The sequence below is a fragment of the Nerophis ophidion genome, linkage group LG20, assembly GCF_033978795.1.
Source record: "Nerophis ophidion isolate RoL-2023_Sa linkage group LG20, RoL_Noph_v1.0, whole genome shotgun sequence".
NCBI lineage: Eukaryota > Metazoa > Chordata > Actinopteri > Syngnathiformes > Syngnathidae > Nerophis > Nerophis ophidion.
The window spans coordinates 37,191,286-37,206,210 of record NC_084630.1 but is presented as its reverse complement, the minus strand read 5'-3'; the positions used below and the strand labels follow the sequence as shown (position 1 = coordinate 37,206,210).

Below are 14,925 nucleotides of genomic sequence, written 5' to 3'. Positions count from 1 at the left end.
ATGAAAAAGAAAGACATCCCAAAATGTGGAGATAGTGTACATGCTTTTCCTTGGACTACCATGTACTTTATGTTGTAATTGTTCATGGGGATTTTGAATTGCTTATTCACGTTTAATGAAAAGCATGTATCGCCAGATGTTGGATTGCACATAAAAAATGTTATTCGTAATTTTAAAAGGAAATTTTCATACAATTTGGAGATACATGCTGTTCAATGGATAGTGAATAGCATGGTTCTCCAAATTGTATGAAAATTTCCTTTGTACAGTATGTATGTTCATATTAAATTAAATGTTATTTGTAATTTTAAAAGGAAATTTTCATACAATTTGGAGATACATGCTGTTCAATGGATAGTGAATAGCATGTATCTCCAAATCGTATGAAAATTTCCTTTGTACAGTATGTATGTTCATATTAAAAGGTGTGCTGTTTTTGATTATTTTTCTGTACAAAAACAGTGTCATTAAAACAAAAAAACAAACAAATGCCACATCTGCTTTGTCTTCTTTTAGTGAGCGCTGTATTTGTACTTGGGATTCTGCATATTGTTGTACAAGGTAATGTTCAAAGGTGTATCACATGTCCACGTTCTTTAAATGCTTCCATCTAAAAGCAATATTTATGTAAATTTAAAATAAAAATATATTATAATTTAAAACAAATGTTTTGAGAGACATGTATCTCCAATTGTTTGTCTCTGTTTTTACAAATAACAAAATTAAATTTGATGATAGTGTTTATTACAGTAACTACATAGATACTATGTAGTAGGAGTGCTCCAAAAAGTCCATTCACATCTAAATCTATTCATTCAGATTCTAAATCGAGTCATCATTTTTGAGAATCAATAAAAAAAAGTTGAATAAGAAGTAAATATACACTGATATAGATATATATATATATATATATATATATATATATATATATATATATATATATATATATAGTCACAATGCAGTCTGAAATGTAGCGTTCTCCTGGAAACCTTCAAACCCAGACTAGTCCATCAGATTGCCAGATGGAAAATCTTGATTAATCAGTCCAGAGAAGGCGTCTCCACTGTTCTAGAGTCCAGTGGTGGCATGCTTTACACCACTGCATCCCACGCTTTGCATTGGACTTGGCCATGTATGGCTTAGATACAGCCGCTCAGCCATGGAAACACATTCCATGAAGCTCTCTGCATACTGTACGTGGGCTAATTGGAAGGTCACATGAAGTTTGGAGCTCCGTAGCAACTGACTGTGCAGAAAGTCTTTGCACTATGCGCTTCAGCATCTGCTGACCTCTCTGTCAGTTTATGTGGCCAACCACTTTGTGGCTGACTTGCTGTTGTTCCCAAACTCTTCACTTTTCCTATAATAAAGTTGATTTTGGAATATTTAGGAGCAAGGAAATTTCACGACTGGATTTGTTGCACAGGTAGCATCCTATGACAGTTCCACGCTGGGAATCACTAAAAGCGGCCCATTCTTTCACTAATGTTTGTAAAAACAGTCTCCATGCATAAGTACTTGAGTTTATACACCCTGCCAAGTGATAAGGGCACCTGATTTGCATCATTTGGATGGGTGGCCAAACACTTTTGGCAATATAGTGCAGTGGTTCTCAGCCTTTTTTCAGTGATGTACCCCCTGTGAACATTTTTTTAATTCAAGTACCCCCTAATCAGATTAAAGGACTTTTGGTTGCAAAAAAGAGATAAAGAAGTAAAATACAGCACTATGTCATCAGTTTCTGATTTATTAAATTGTATAACAGTGCAAAATATTGCTCATTTGTAGCGGTCTTTCTTGAACTATTTGGAAAAAAAGATATAAAAATAACTAAAAACTTGTTGAAAAATAAACAAGTGATTCAATTCTAAATGCAGATTTCTCCACATAGAAGTAATCATCACCTTAAAGTGCCCTCTTTGGGGATTGTAATAGAGATCCATCTGGATTCATCAACTTACTTCTAAACATTTCTTCACAAAAAAAGAAATCTTTAACAGGGGGGTATAGCTCGGTTGGTAGAGTGGCCGTGCCAGCAACTTGAGGGTTGCAGGTTCGATTCCCGCTTCCGCCATCCTAGTCACTGCCGTTGTGTCCTTAGGCAAGACACTTTACCCACCTGCTCCCAGTGCCACCCACACTGGTTTAAATGTAACTTAGATATTGGGTTTCACTATGTAAAGCGCTTTGAGTCACTAGAGAAAAGCGCTATATAAATATAATTCACTTCACTTCACATCAATATTTATGGAACATGTCCACAAAAAATCTAGCTGTCAACACTGAATATTGCATTGTTGCATTTCTTTTCACACTTTATGAACTTACATTCATATTTTGTTGAAGTATTATTCAATAAATATATTCATAAAGGATTGTTGAATTGTTGCTATTTTTATCCATCCATCCATTTTCTACCGCTTATTCCCTTTTGGGGTCGCGGGGGGCGCTGGCGCCTATCTCAGCTACAATCGGGCGGAAGGCGGGGTACACCCTGGACAAGTCGCCACCTCATCGCAGGGCCAACACAGATAGACAGACAACATTCACACTCACATTCACACACTAGGGACAATTTAGTGTTGCCAATCAACCTATCCCCAGGTGCATGTCTTTGGAAGTGGGAGGAAGCCGGAGTACCCGGAGGGAACCCACGCATTCACGGGGAGAACATGCAAACTCCACACAGAAAGATCCCGAGCCTGGATTTGAACCCAGGACTGCAGGACCTTCGTATTGTGAGGCAGACGCACTAACCCCTCTGCCACCGTGAAGCTATTTTTGAATTGCTATTTTTAGAATATTTAAAAAAAATCTCACGTACCCTTTGGCATACCTTCAAGTGCCCCCATTTGAGAACTTCTGATATAGCGTTTGTATAGACATATAATTTTGGTTAGTTTCGTCAGAGAAACTAACACCAAAACGACATCAATGGCATGCTTCCAAGCAGAGGCGCACACGTCCTTAGTGGCAGTCATGACGCCTGTTGTTTAGTTGGCCATTATATACCACTCTGCCACTACTGGTATGCGGGCTCCATCTAGTGGTAAAGGGAATGAAGTGAAAAGAGAATTATATTTATATAGCGCTTTTTCTCAAGAGACTCAAAGCGATTCACCAAGCGAGACCCATTACCTACATATTTAAGCTACATTTAAACCGGCGCGGGTGGCACTGGGAGCAGGTGGGTAAAATGTTTTGCCCATGAAGAAGGATTATGTCTAGGATGGTGGAAGCGGGAATCAAACCTGGAACCCTCAAGTGGGGCCATCCTGCCAACTGAGCCGCACTGCCCAACCAAAAAAAAATCTTTTGATTAAAGAGATTTATTTTTGTGTTATATTTTCCTATATTTTAACACAGTGTTACTGTTCAAATTGCTACCGTGGCCTAAAATACTAAATGTACTTGTTAAATAAAACCGATGCCTTGTTTTTAGTGAATACTTAGGCCTACTACATCAGAGAGCCAAGGGTTTTCTGAGGGGGTACTTGGTGAAAGAAGTTGGAGAACCACTGCTCTGTGGGATTCAGCAGATGACTGCATGATGGAAAGCATGTATCTCCAATCAGGTGGTTTATGTTTGCTGTGATGTACACTTTATTGCCAAAATACTTTTGGCAATAAAGAGAATCAGGTGTTCTAATCACTTGGCCTGGGCACGAGGTAGCCACACTGCCAGGACATTGAGGAACCAACATAATAAGCTGGCTGAACCCGAGCCCAGAGCAAAGACAAAGAGACTTAAAAACTGTACCCTGCACGCTGCAATTAAGCTGTATAATGACACTAATTAAATAAGTAATATAGTTATATACCAGAATGCTAACAGTTTCCATGCTGCTGCTGCCCTGAGGATGTTCAAAATCTTTTAAATACTGTTTGTTCTTTTCATTTTTTATTGTTGTTTGTTTGATATCTATTGTAAAGTTCAGCTGTTTTTTCAGTGGGACCTTGGCTCCACTGCAAGCCTGAATAAATAAAGTCAAGTCATGTATTAAAAATCAAGCACTTAGGCATGGAGACTGTTTCTACAAACAGTGATTTCCAGCGTGGATCTGTCACAGGATATCACCAGTGCAACAAATCCAGTCGTGAAATTTCCTCGCTCCTAAATATTCCAAAGTCAACTGTCGGCTTTATTATAAGAAGATGGAAGAGTTTGGGAACAACAGCAAGTCAGCCACCAAGTTGTAGGCCACATAAACTTACAAAGAGGGGTCAGCGGATGCTGAAGCGCATAGTGCAAAGACTTTCTGCACAGTCAGTTGCTAATGAGCTCCAAACTTCATGCGACCTTCCAATTAGCCCACGTACAGTACGCAAGGGCTTCATGGAATGGGTTTCCATGGCTGAGCGGCTGGATCTAAGTCATACATCACCAAGTCCAATGCAAAGCGTCGGATGCAGTGGTGTAAAGCATGTCTGGACTCTAGAGCAGTGGGACCATGAATCACGCTTTTCCATCTGGCAATCTGATAGACGAGTCTGGGTTTGGAGGTTGCCAGGAGAAAAAGTTTTGGACAATTCCATGCTCCCAACAATGTGGGAACAGCTTGGAGCGGGCCCCTTCCTCTTCCAACTTGACTGTGCACCAGTGCACAAACCAAGGTCCACAAAGACATGGATGACAGAGTCTGGTCTGGATGAACTTGACTGGCCTGCACAGAGTCCTGACCTGAACCCGATAGAACACCTTTGGGATGAATTAGAACGGCGACTGAGAGCCAGACCTTCTCGACCAACATCAGTGTGCGGCCTCACCAATGTGCTTTTGGACGAATGGTGTAAAATTCCTATAAACACACCCCGCAACCTTGTGGACAGCCTTCCCAGAGGAGTTGAAGCTGTAATAGCTGCAAAATGGTTGGATTGAAGAACTCCTTCATTCCGCACTCCATTAGGCTGTACAATCACTCGCCATACAGCAATAGATGATGTCTACTACCTGACACCTTCTATGTTTGCTACTTCTCTTTCTTTATAATGTCTATTTTCTGCTGCAGCTCTTACATATACTGTAATATTGTAAATAGGGCTGGGCGATATATCGATATACACGATTGATCGCGGGTTTGTCTCTGTGCAATATATAAAATGACTACCGTATTTCCTTGAATTGCCGCCAGGGAGCTAATTATTTTAAAACCTCTTCTCACTCCGGCACTTAGCAAAGGCATCATTCAAATAACTTTAACATATGGAACAAACTATCTCTCACTCCTAATCCATAAATCCCATGAAATCTTCTTCCTGGATGTGGCTTCTAAACAACTCTGCCAACTCCAAAGGTATGCGCCGCTTCCTCTTGTCCTTTTCTGCTGCATATTTCACTACGTCCAGCTTGTAATCTGCACTACATGATTTCCTTTTCGCTGCTATTTTTGTTCAGCCCTTCTCACTTTTTATAAGTTACCGCCAACGATAGCATATAGCATATAGCAGTTAGCATTCCATGACCCACAATACTCTTCTGCCATGACCCTCCCCCGCCAAATTCTTATTGGTTGACGTGTGTGTGGCGATTGCTGACATTTTCTTCGTTTCTTCCGCGAATGAGATAAATAATATTATTTGATATTTTACGGTAATGTGTTAATAATTTCACACATAAGTCGCTCCGGAGTATATGTCGCACCCCCGGCCAAACTATGAAAAAAACTGCGACTTATAGTCCGAAAAATACGGTATATGATATAAACATATAATATATCAGTATATATCCTATACTGTACAAATATTATGTAAATATTGCATATATATGTTATATTTAGATTGGCTACACTAAATGGTCCCTAGTGTGTGAATGTGAGTGAGAATGTTGTCGGTCTATCTGTGTTGGCCCTGTGATGAGGTGGCGACTTGTCCAGGGTGTATACTGCCTTCCGGCCGTTTGTAGCTGAGATAGGCACCAGCGCCCCACCTGACCCCAATGGGAATAAGCGGTATAAAATGGATGGATGGATGTTATATTTATATTGCTGTTGGTCTATTTTAGACCTGCATTGTCATTTCAATCATCTGTAACTGAGATACTGTGTGGAACAATTTTCCTTGTGGATCATTAAAGGCCTACTGAAAGCCACTACTAGCCACCACGCAGTCTGATAGTTTATATATCAATGATGAAATATTAACATTGCAACACATGCCAATACGGCCGCTTTAGTTTACTTAATTGCAATTTTAAATTTCACGCCGAAATATCAAGCTGAAACGTCTCGGTATGATGACGCGTGCGCATTGTCGAGGACATTTTGTTCCAGCATCGTTCCCAGCTATTAGATAGTCTGTTTTCATCATGAAATTCCACAGTATTCTGGACATCTGTGTTGCTGAATCTATTGCAATTTGTTCAATGGACAATGGAGACATCAAAGAAGAAAGCTGTAGGTGGCAAGCGGTGTATTGCGGCCGGCTTTAGCAACACAAACACAGCCGGTGTTTCATTGTTTACATTCCCGAAAGATGACAGTCAAGCTTTACTATGGAACAGAGATGTCAAGCGAACACGGTTGGATTGGACCACACGAACAAAGTACAGTGTACATTTTGAAAGATCGTGTTTCGAAGAGGGTCCCTGGCGAAGGGCAGAGATGGGCATCGCCACCACCCGTCGACTGGTGCTGAAGAAAGGTGCAGGGCCGACCTTTAGGTTGTACAGGTACGACCATATAATCTCACTAAAACACTAGTAACACAATAAGCAGATAGGGGATTTTCCAGAATTATCCTAGTAAATGTGTCTAATAACATCTGAATCGCTCCCACTGCCCTCGTCTTTCATTTTATTTTTTTCTAGTCCTTCACTCTCACTTTCCTCATCCACGAATCTTTCATCCTCGCTCAAATTAATTGGGAAAACGTCGCGTTTTCGGTCCGAATCGCTCTTGCTGCTGGTGGCCATGATTGTAAACAATGTTCAGATGTGAGGAGCTCCACAACCCGTGACGTCACGCGCACATCGTCTGCTACTTCCGGTACAGGCAAGGCTTTTTTATTAGCGACCAAAAGTTGTGAATTTATCGTGGATGTTCTCTACTAAATCCTTTCAGCAAAAATATGGCAATATAGCGAAATGATCAAGTATGACACATAGAATGGACCTGCTATCCCTGTTTGAATAAGAAAATCTCATTTCAGTAGGCCTTTAAAGTTTGTTTAACTCTAAGTTGTTTAAGTCTAAAAGGTAGACCGACATCATATTGAACCCTATGGGTTAAGAAAGGTATGGCACCTCGAGTTCATACGTGAGTCAAGGCCGGTTGCCAAATACTTCTGGCCATGTAGTGTACTTCCGAGTGTCTGGTTATGTCCAGCAGTTTTTAACAGCCTGTTTCCATGGGCCTCGCCAGTGTATACCAACCAGGACCTTTGAATTCACCATCGGGCGGGTGGGAAGGTGTGCCAGCTGACCGCAATCCCGGACAGCCCGCATCAAAGCCCGCATTGCAACAGAACACAAATCTCTTCTTCCTGCCTTCCAAATGTCTCCGGTCTCAGTATGGCCGTCTATTTATATGTCGTGTGTATTTACAGGACGGATGTTTAGCAGAGTACATCTTGCCAGAGTCAACTCCTCCTGCTTAGTACATTCAAACCCACTATAGCAAGAAATGGCCACTTCTTCGTAGACTAGATCGTAAAGACAGAACCATCAGTCATTTCAACCTAAGACCGTTTACACGTTGTTAACCCACCGTGGCGTGATGGACATCTACAAAGTGTCCTGCACAGCTGGAGCCAACGCCCCATCTTAAAGATGTTCCCCAGCGATAAGACGGACGGCCATGTTCAGAATGCCAGAAATGATCGGCGAAAATTGCCGCCCTCATAAAGTGAAAACATGGACTCAAGCTTCTGTCAGTGGAATGTGTCTGTGATTTAGGGTGGCTCAGCTCTTATCTTCTGACATAAACTACATTCATTATTGTTGGAACTTAAATACAGTATGCTCTATGTCCTTAAAAAATGTATTGCAGCTGTGGGGTCTTTCATTTTGGCAGTTAATAGCTTATGCCAACAAGACCAAAAAAAGCATAGATGACTTGTACCTAATTTCATTAATAGGTCATTCTCATTTACAACCTGGGCTGCGCCAACATTTTAACACATTAGCTATCTTGCTAACATTATCATAGTAGCTAAGGCAAGATGTTTTTCATACGGGTATAAAAGTAAAAAGGACAATATTTGAGTAAAACCATGACTATATGACACCACAGATTCAAGTAATCTGTGTAATTTTTTCTAAATTTTTACATGTGCAGCAATTTCACAAAATTATACACGCAATTCGACACAGTTGGTTAAAAAACAGGACTATTTTGTTTTACATTTTTTCAGTACTCGATTAAAACATGAATACAAATTAAATGGATAAAAAATGTAGATTCAAAACTTTACAATAGCATTTATAATATTTCTCCAAACTCTTGTGAATTGATCATTTAGTTATTATGTAAAACAATGTCATCGAAATACATTATTAGATCACAAAGTAAATATATCCATCATGTAAAAAATAGTAGATTATTTAGTAATTTTTAAAATATATTGCAATGTCGTGAACTAAAACATTGAAATAAGTAGAAAAAAAACATTGAATAAATATAAATAACATATAATAAATAATAGTGTCATCAAATCATTTTTGAAAATCATTTAAACAACAAAAAAATTGATTAAAACTTCAAAAATACAATTTAAACATTTAAAAGTACAAAAAGTATATAAATTGGTCAGGATAAAATGAAACAATTAACATTCCTTAAGTTTAATTATTATGGATGTGAATCTTTTGAATCTATTGCAATGTCGTGAACTAAAACATTGAAATAAGTAGAAAAAAAAACATTGAATAAATACAAATAACATATAATAAATAATAGTGTCATTAAATCATTTTTGAAAATCATTTAAACAACAAAAAAATTGATTAAAACTTCAAAAATACAATTTAAACATTTAAAGTACAAAAAGTATATAAATTGGCCAGGATAAAATGAAACAATTAACATTCCTTAAGTTTAATTATTATGGATGTGAATCTTACAACAACTCACGATTTGATTCGGTCTTAGAGCAATCGCCGCTGTTTTATGTGCTTAAAAATGTATTGCTAGCTGTGGGGTCCTAATTTTGGCATTTAATAGCTAATGCCAACAAGACCAAAAAAAAAGTGTTGTTGACTTGTACCTAATTTTATTAATAGGTCATTCTCATTTACAACCTGGGCTGCGCCAACATTTTAACACACTAGCTAGCTTGCTAACATTATCATAGTAGCTAAGGTAAGATGTTTTTCATGCAGGTATACTCCAAAAAAGGACAATATTTGAGTATAATCATGACTATACAACACTACAGATTCAACTAATCTGTGTAAATAATTTGAAATGTTTACGTGGACAGCAATTTGACTAAATTAAACACGCAATTCGACACAGTTGGTTAAAAAGCAGGACACATTTTTTCAGTACTCGATTAGAAAATAAATACAAAAAAAAAAGCTTTTAAACTAAATAAAGCATTAAAATTTAAAAAATACAATTTAAGCATTAAAAAGTACATAAAGTACATAAATTGGTGGGGGAAAATGAAACAATTAGCATTTCTTAAGTATAATAATTATGGATGTGAATCTTACAACAAATCACGATTCAATTCGGGTCCTTGGGGTGACGATTCAATTCAGAATCGATTCTTGATTTAACAATTCCCGATTCAAATCAATTCTCGCAATATATCTATCTGTGTTGGCCCTGTGATGAGGGGGCGACTTGTCCAGGGTGTACACCGCCTTCCGCCCGAATGTAGCTTAGATAGGCTCCAGCACCCACCGCGACCCCAAAAGGGACAAGCGGTAGGAAATGAATGGATACATTATTTGTTGTGGAAAATATAACACCTTTTCAAAACAGGACAAATGTTCCAAAAGCGCCCATTGGTTGCTGACGTAAGAGTAAGCGGAGAGGTGGCGGAAAAAAAGCATTCTTAAAAAAATATACCCATACATTTTTTTGAAAAAATACATTTTGGAAAATTACGACTCGATTTACAATGAAAATAAATAAACCAAAACATTTTTAAACTCGCAATCTTTTGCAGCACCCTAAAAATTGTTTACAATCATGAATTTTAAATGTAAAAAAAGGTTATGAATACTTTAATAAAGGATAATTTCCCACTGAGTAACCTAATTAATTGGCTTCATATTTATTCAATATATTTGTCATGATTTTGGAAATTCTTGACAAAGTTAATATAACCTGACCATTATCAATCAATCAATCAATCAATGTTTACTTATATAGCCCTAAATCACTAGTGTCTCAAAGGGCTGCACAAACCACTACGACATCCTCGGTAGGCCCACATAAGGGCAAGGAAAATTCACACCCAGTGGGACGTCAGTGACAATGATGACTATGAGAACCTTGGAGAGGAGGAAAGCAATGGATGTCGAGCGGGTCTAACATGATACTGTGAAAGTTCAATCCACAATGGATCCAACACAGTCGCGAGAGTCCTGGGTATTATCTTCGACCCGACTCTCTCCTTTGAGGCACACATTAAAAGCGTTACTAAAATGGCCTTCTTTCATCTCCGTAATATCGCTAAAATTCGCTCCATTCTGTCCACTAAAGACGCTGAGATCATTATCCATGCGTTTGTTACGTCTCGCCTCGACTACTGTAACGTATTATTTTCGGGTCTCCCCATGTCTAGCATTAAAAGATTACAGTTGGTACAAAATGCGGCTGCTAGACTTTTGACAAGAACAAGAAAGTTTGATCACATTACGCCTGTACTGTATATACCTTTATATACATATATACATACATATATACCTATACTGTATATACCTTTATATACATATATACATACATATATACCTATACTGGCTCACCTGCACTGGCTTCCTGTGCACTTAAGATGTGACTTTAAGGTTTTACTACTTACGTATAAAATACTACACGGTCTAGCTCCATCCTATCTTGCCGATTGTATTGTACCATATGTCCCGGCAAGAAATCTGCGTTCAAAGGACTCCGGCTTATTAGTGATTCCCAAAGCCCAAAAAAAGTCTGCGGGCTATAGAGCGTTTTCCGTTCTGGCTCCAGTACTCTGGAATGCCCTCCCGGTAACAGTTTGAGATGCCACCTCAGTAGAAGCATTTAAGTCTCACCTTAAAACTCATTTGTATACTCTAGCCTTTAAATAGACTCCCTTTTTAGACCAGTTGATCTGCCGTTTCTTTTCTTTTTCTTTTATGTCCCACTCTCCCTTGTGGAGGGGGTCCGGTCCGATCCGGTGGCCATGTACTGCTTGCCTGTGTATCGGCTGGGGACATCTCTGCGCTACTGATCCGCCTCCGCTTGGGATGGTTTCCTGCTGGCTCCGCTGTGAACGGGACTCTCGTTGCTGTGTTGGATCCGCTTTGGACTTTCTCTTTCACACACTCCTTAAAGTCTTGTCAATAAACACGTTGAAAAAAGCCAATGGAACGGCTTTACGGCCGCCTTGTTTTAGTGAAAGGGCACCAGTCCCAGTCGACCAATCACTTACAGTGGAAGGGATTTAAAAAAGACATAATTAATGAGCATTTTATTCTACAGTACGCCTCGCTGCCAGTAGTGGGGAATGTGAGTGAAATCCAGGAGTATAAAAAGCTCGTTTGGTGTATTTGTTTCCATAGCTACACCCCACCCACCCCGTACTGTTCGCGGCCGGATGGACCCCCTTCTTTTTATATTTATGGCCGCCCACCCCCGGTCAAGTGAGGAGATTTATTTCTAGGCGCAAGTGAAAAGTGTGATAGAGAATATGCGAGTGGCATCTTGGCTATTTTGGCCCACATGTTTTCAGGGGAGGTTTGTTGAGTGAGTCGCACTGTTGCCTGTAAAAGCATTTACTGTATTATCAGCTTTACAAATGGTTAGTACTTTGTTGTGCCATTTATTGACTTTCACTGCCAGATTGCATATTAAAAAAAAAAATCTTAAATGAATAATAAACACTGGAGTGTGAAAATCTTGCAAGCAGGTTATGAAGTGCTCAACCTGGTATTTTTATCCAAACATGACCTTGTGAGCACACATTTCATCTGCCATGACTGCGCCCGCTTTGTGTGGAGCCACCGTACAAGCTGGCTGATCCATGGAATCATACTGGATGGTCGAAGCAATGAAAATGTAGATGTTTTAATGGTATGACCAGTTGTTTGAGTTCCCCCACCCAGCTGATGCCCAGCTCTTGTCCCTGAGACACCCAAATGTCATGACTTTCCGGGGGTCCAAAAATGAACAAAAATAAGCCAAAAGATGGGTTAAAGTTACTGTCTTGCATGTTGAATTGCTGTATTATTATTGACTAAATGTTGCTCGGGGCAAGAAGTGGAAGGCTGCCACGTTTGACTTGCAAAAACTTTAAAGTAAAAAGCCGACTTTAGGGTTGCTTGTAAATCACTCATCGTAACAACTGAGCAGAACTCGGACCATAATTCACCTCTAAGACAAGGATTGGGGCTCTATCTTACATACGAGCAACCAAAAATGACAAAAACATACATTATATATTTTGCAAGATGCTTTTCAATGTGCCGTAGCATTACGACAGGGGCGTCCAAACTTTTTCCACTTAGGGCCGCGGACTGAAAAATCACAATTTTGATATTTTTTATTCTAAAAACCAATAAAGTAGCAATGATTGTCACACACAGACTAGATGTGGCGAAATTATTCTGCATTTGACCCATCACCCTTGATCACCCACTAGGAGGTGAGGGGAGCAGTGAGCAGCAGCGGTGCTGCGCCCGGAAATCATTTATGGTGATTTAACCCCCAATTCCAACCCTTGATGCTGAGTGCCAAGCAGGGAGGTAATGGCTCCCATTTTTATAGTCTTTGGTATGACTCGGCCGGGGTTTGAAATTACGACCTACCGATTTCAGGGCGGACACTCTAACCACTAGGCCACTGAGTAATTATATACAATATATCATACAATATATGTATAACCAATATACATTTAGGCCTCCACTCAGGCTTCATCCCGGGGACCCCTAACGGTTTTGGTCAAAAAAATATTAAAAATGTCTCATTATTCAGTATTATTTTGTTTTATTATTATTCAAGTTTAAAATCTCCAGATCAACATTGGGACCATCTGTCAATATAATGATTTTAAAGATTTAAGTTGTATGCTCTTTTTGTCAAAGAAAACCCTGTTTTTTGATGGGGAAAAAAATACAAAATATACAATATTATCACCCAATATTTTTTTTAAGTGGAATATTTCAGATTATTTCATTATTATTTTTGGAGCAATGACACTTAAAAACAAATCACACTAAAATTATTGGGGATCCAAAAGGGTCCTACTCATTAAAGTGTTAAAAAATAAATTATAAATTTTTTTACTGTTTACTTTTAACACAATAATCTCGAGATCAACTTCAACTTTATCCGTCAATTATAAGTTTTATTGTTGTTTATGTTTTTTGTTTGTGAATTTTAGGCCCTTCTGTAAAAAACAGCTCAGGTTTTTATATGGCAAACACAAAATATGCAACATTTTCCGCAAAAAATATCTCAAAGTGGAAAATTGGAGCCTTGAATAGGTCAATAATTCATAATGACATTGATTTTGATTCATTATTATTTTTTTAAAGAAAGAAACAGCCTGCATGGCAGCTTTGTGTTATTAGAGTAAACATTGCAAAATTTTATTGTTACATTTCACCCTTTTGCTCTTTTATACCACTTTTTATGTTTTAAATTTTATTTTTGAAATGTGCCGTGGGGGCCGTCAAAAAAATTACCTGGGGCCGCAATTGGCCCCCGGACCGCACTTTGGACACCACTGCATTACAACATTTAATTAAAATGCCATACAATAATTGAAAATGTAATAAATGTGTAAAAAAAATACATTTAAATAACTAGAAATGCCTTTAGATTTTTGAAAAGGTCACAAAATATATTGTCAAAAAATAAACATATTAGTCGTGCAAAAAAAATTTATATATGTAAATTAAAACAAGCAATAAATGATCTAAAATATCAGGAAATAGTTAAAAATGTTAATAAATCATTGAAAAGGTTATAAAATATTGATACATCCATCCATTTTGTACCGCTTGTCCCTCTCGGGCTCACGAGGGTTTAGATTAGATTAGTTTATTTCAAAGGGGACAATGTAATTTTATAAAACACATGACTACACATGGTTAAAAAAGCCAGAATTAGCCAGAAGGCTCGTTTTCATCTGTAGTCCCCTGGTCATGATGTAAAAAAAAAAAAGGCAGTAAAATTACAATTTAAAAGAAAAAGAAAAGAAAGAGAAAAAGAAAAAAACTAACAATACATATACAATATGCCTATCTCGTCTGCATTTGCAAACACACATGGACAACCATTACACCAGCATAATAAAATAAGAAATCAAAATGATGTTAAATAGTTACAATTACTATTACATAATCTAAAATGCCAGTAAATCAATGTAAAACATCATGAAATATATAAATGGGTCAAATAATGAATTAACTTTTTAAAGTTGTATAACTATTTAAGTTATTTGTCAAGTATTCACGATACAATGCCATAAAATATTTTTTAATAGAAGTAAATCATTAAAATGCCATTGAAATAATTGAAAATTTCACAAAACCTATTAATCAGTATTGAAACAAACGCAATGGTTAAGAATTAATGAACACAAGTGGTTAAATATAAATATGTACAGTTATGTTCTAATTTAATTACAGTTTTCCTTTTAAATCTAAACAGAGCATTTGAAGGAGCCTCGGTTATCTTCAACTGTTTTACTTGATGTCCTTGCTGTCATTTTAATGTGTAATGTGAATGTCATTTTATGTGTAATCCTGCTGCCTCTTGGCCAGGATTCCCTTGAAAA

At 38.0% G+C, this 14,925-nt stretch overlaps 1 long non-coding RNA gene across 1 annotated transcript in view; it reads left to right on the top strand.

The window, feature by feature from the left end:
- The window catches only part of LOC133539116 (uncharacterized), a 1,110,877-nt gene extending 1,110,383 nt beyond the window's left edge, over positions 1-494 (top strand). The window contains exon 2 of the long non-coding RNA XR_009803188.1: positions 14-494. This is a non-coding gene — a long non-coding RNA (uncharacterized LOC133539116). The remainder of the gene's footprint in view (positions 1-13) is intronic.
- Positions 495-14,925: the final 14,431 nt, after the last annotated feature.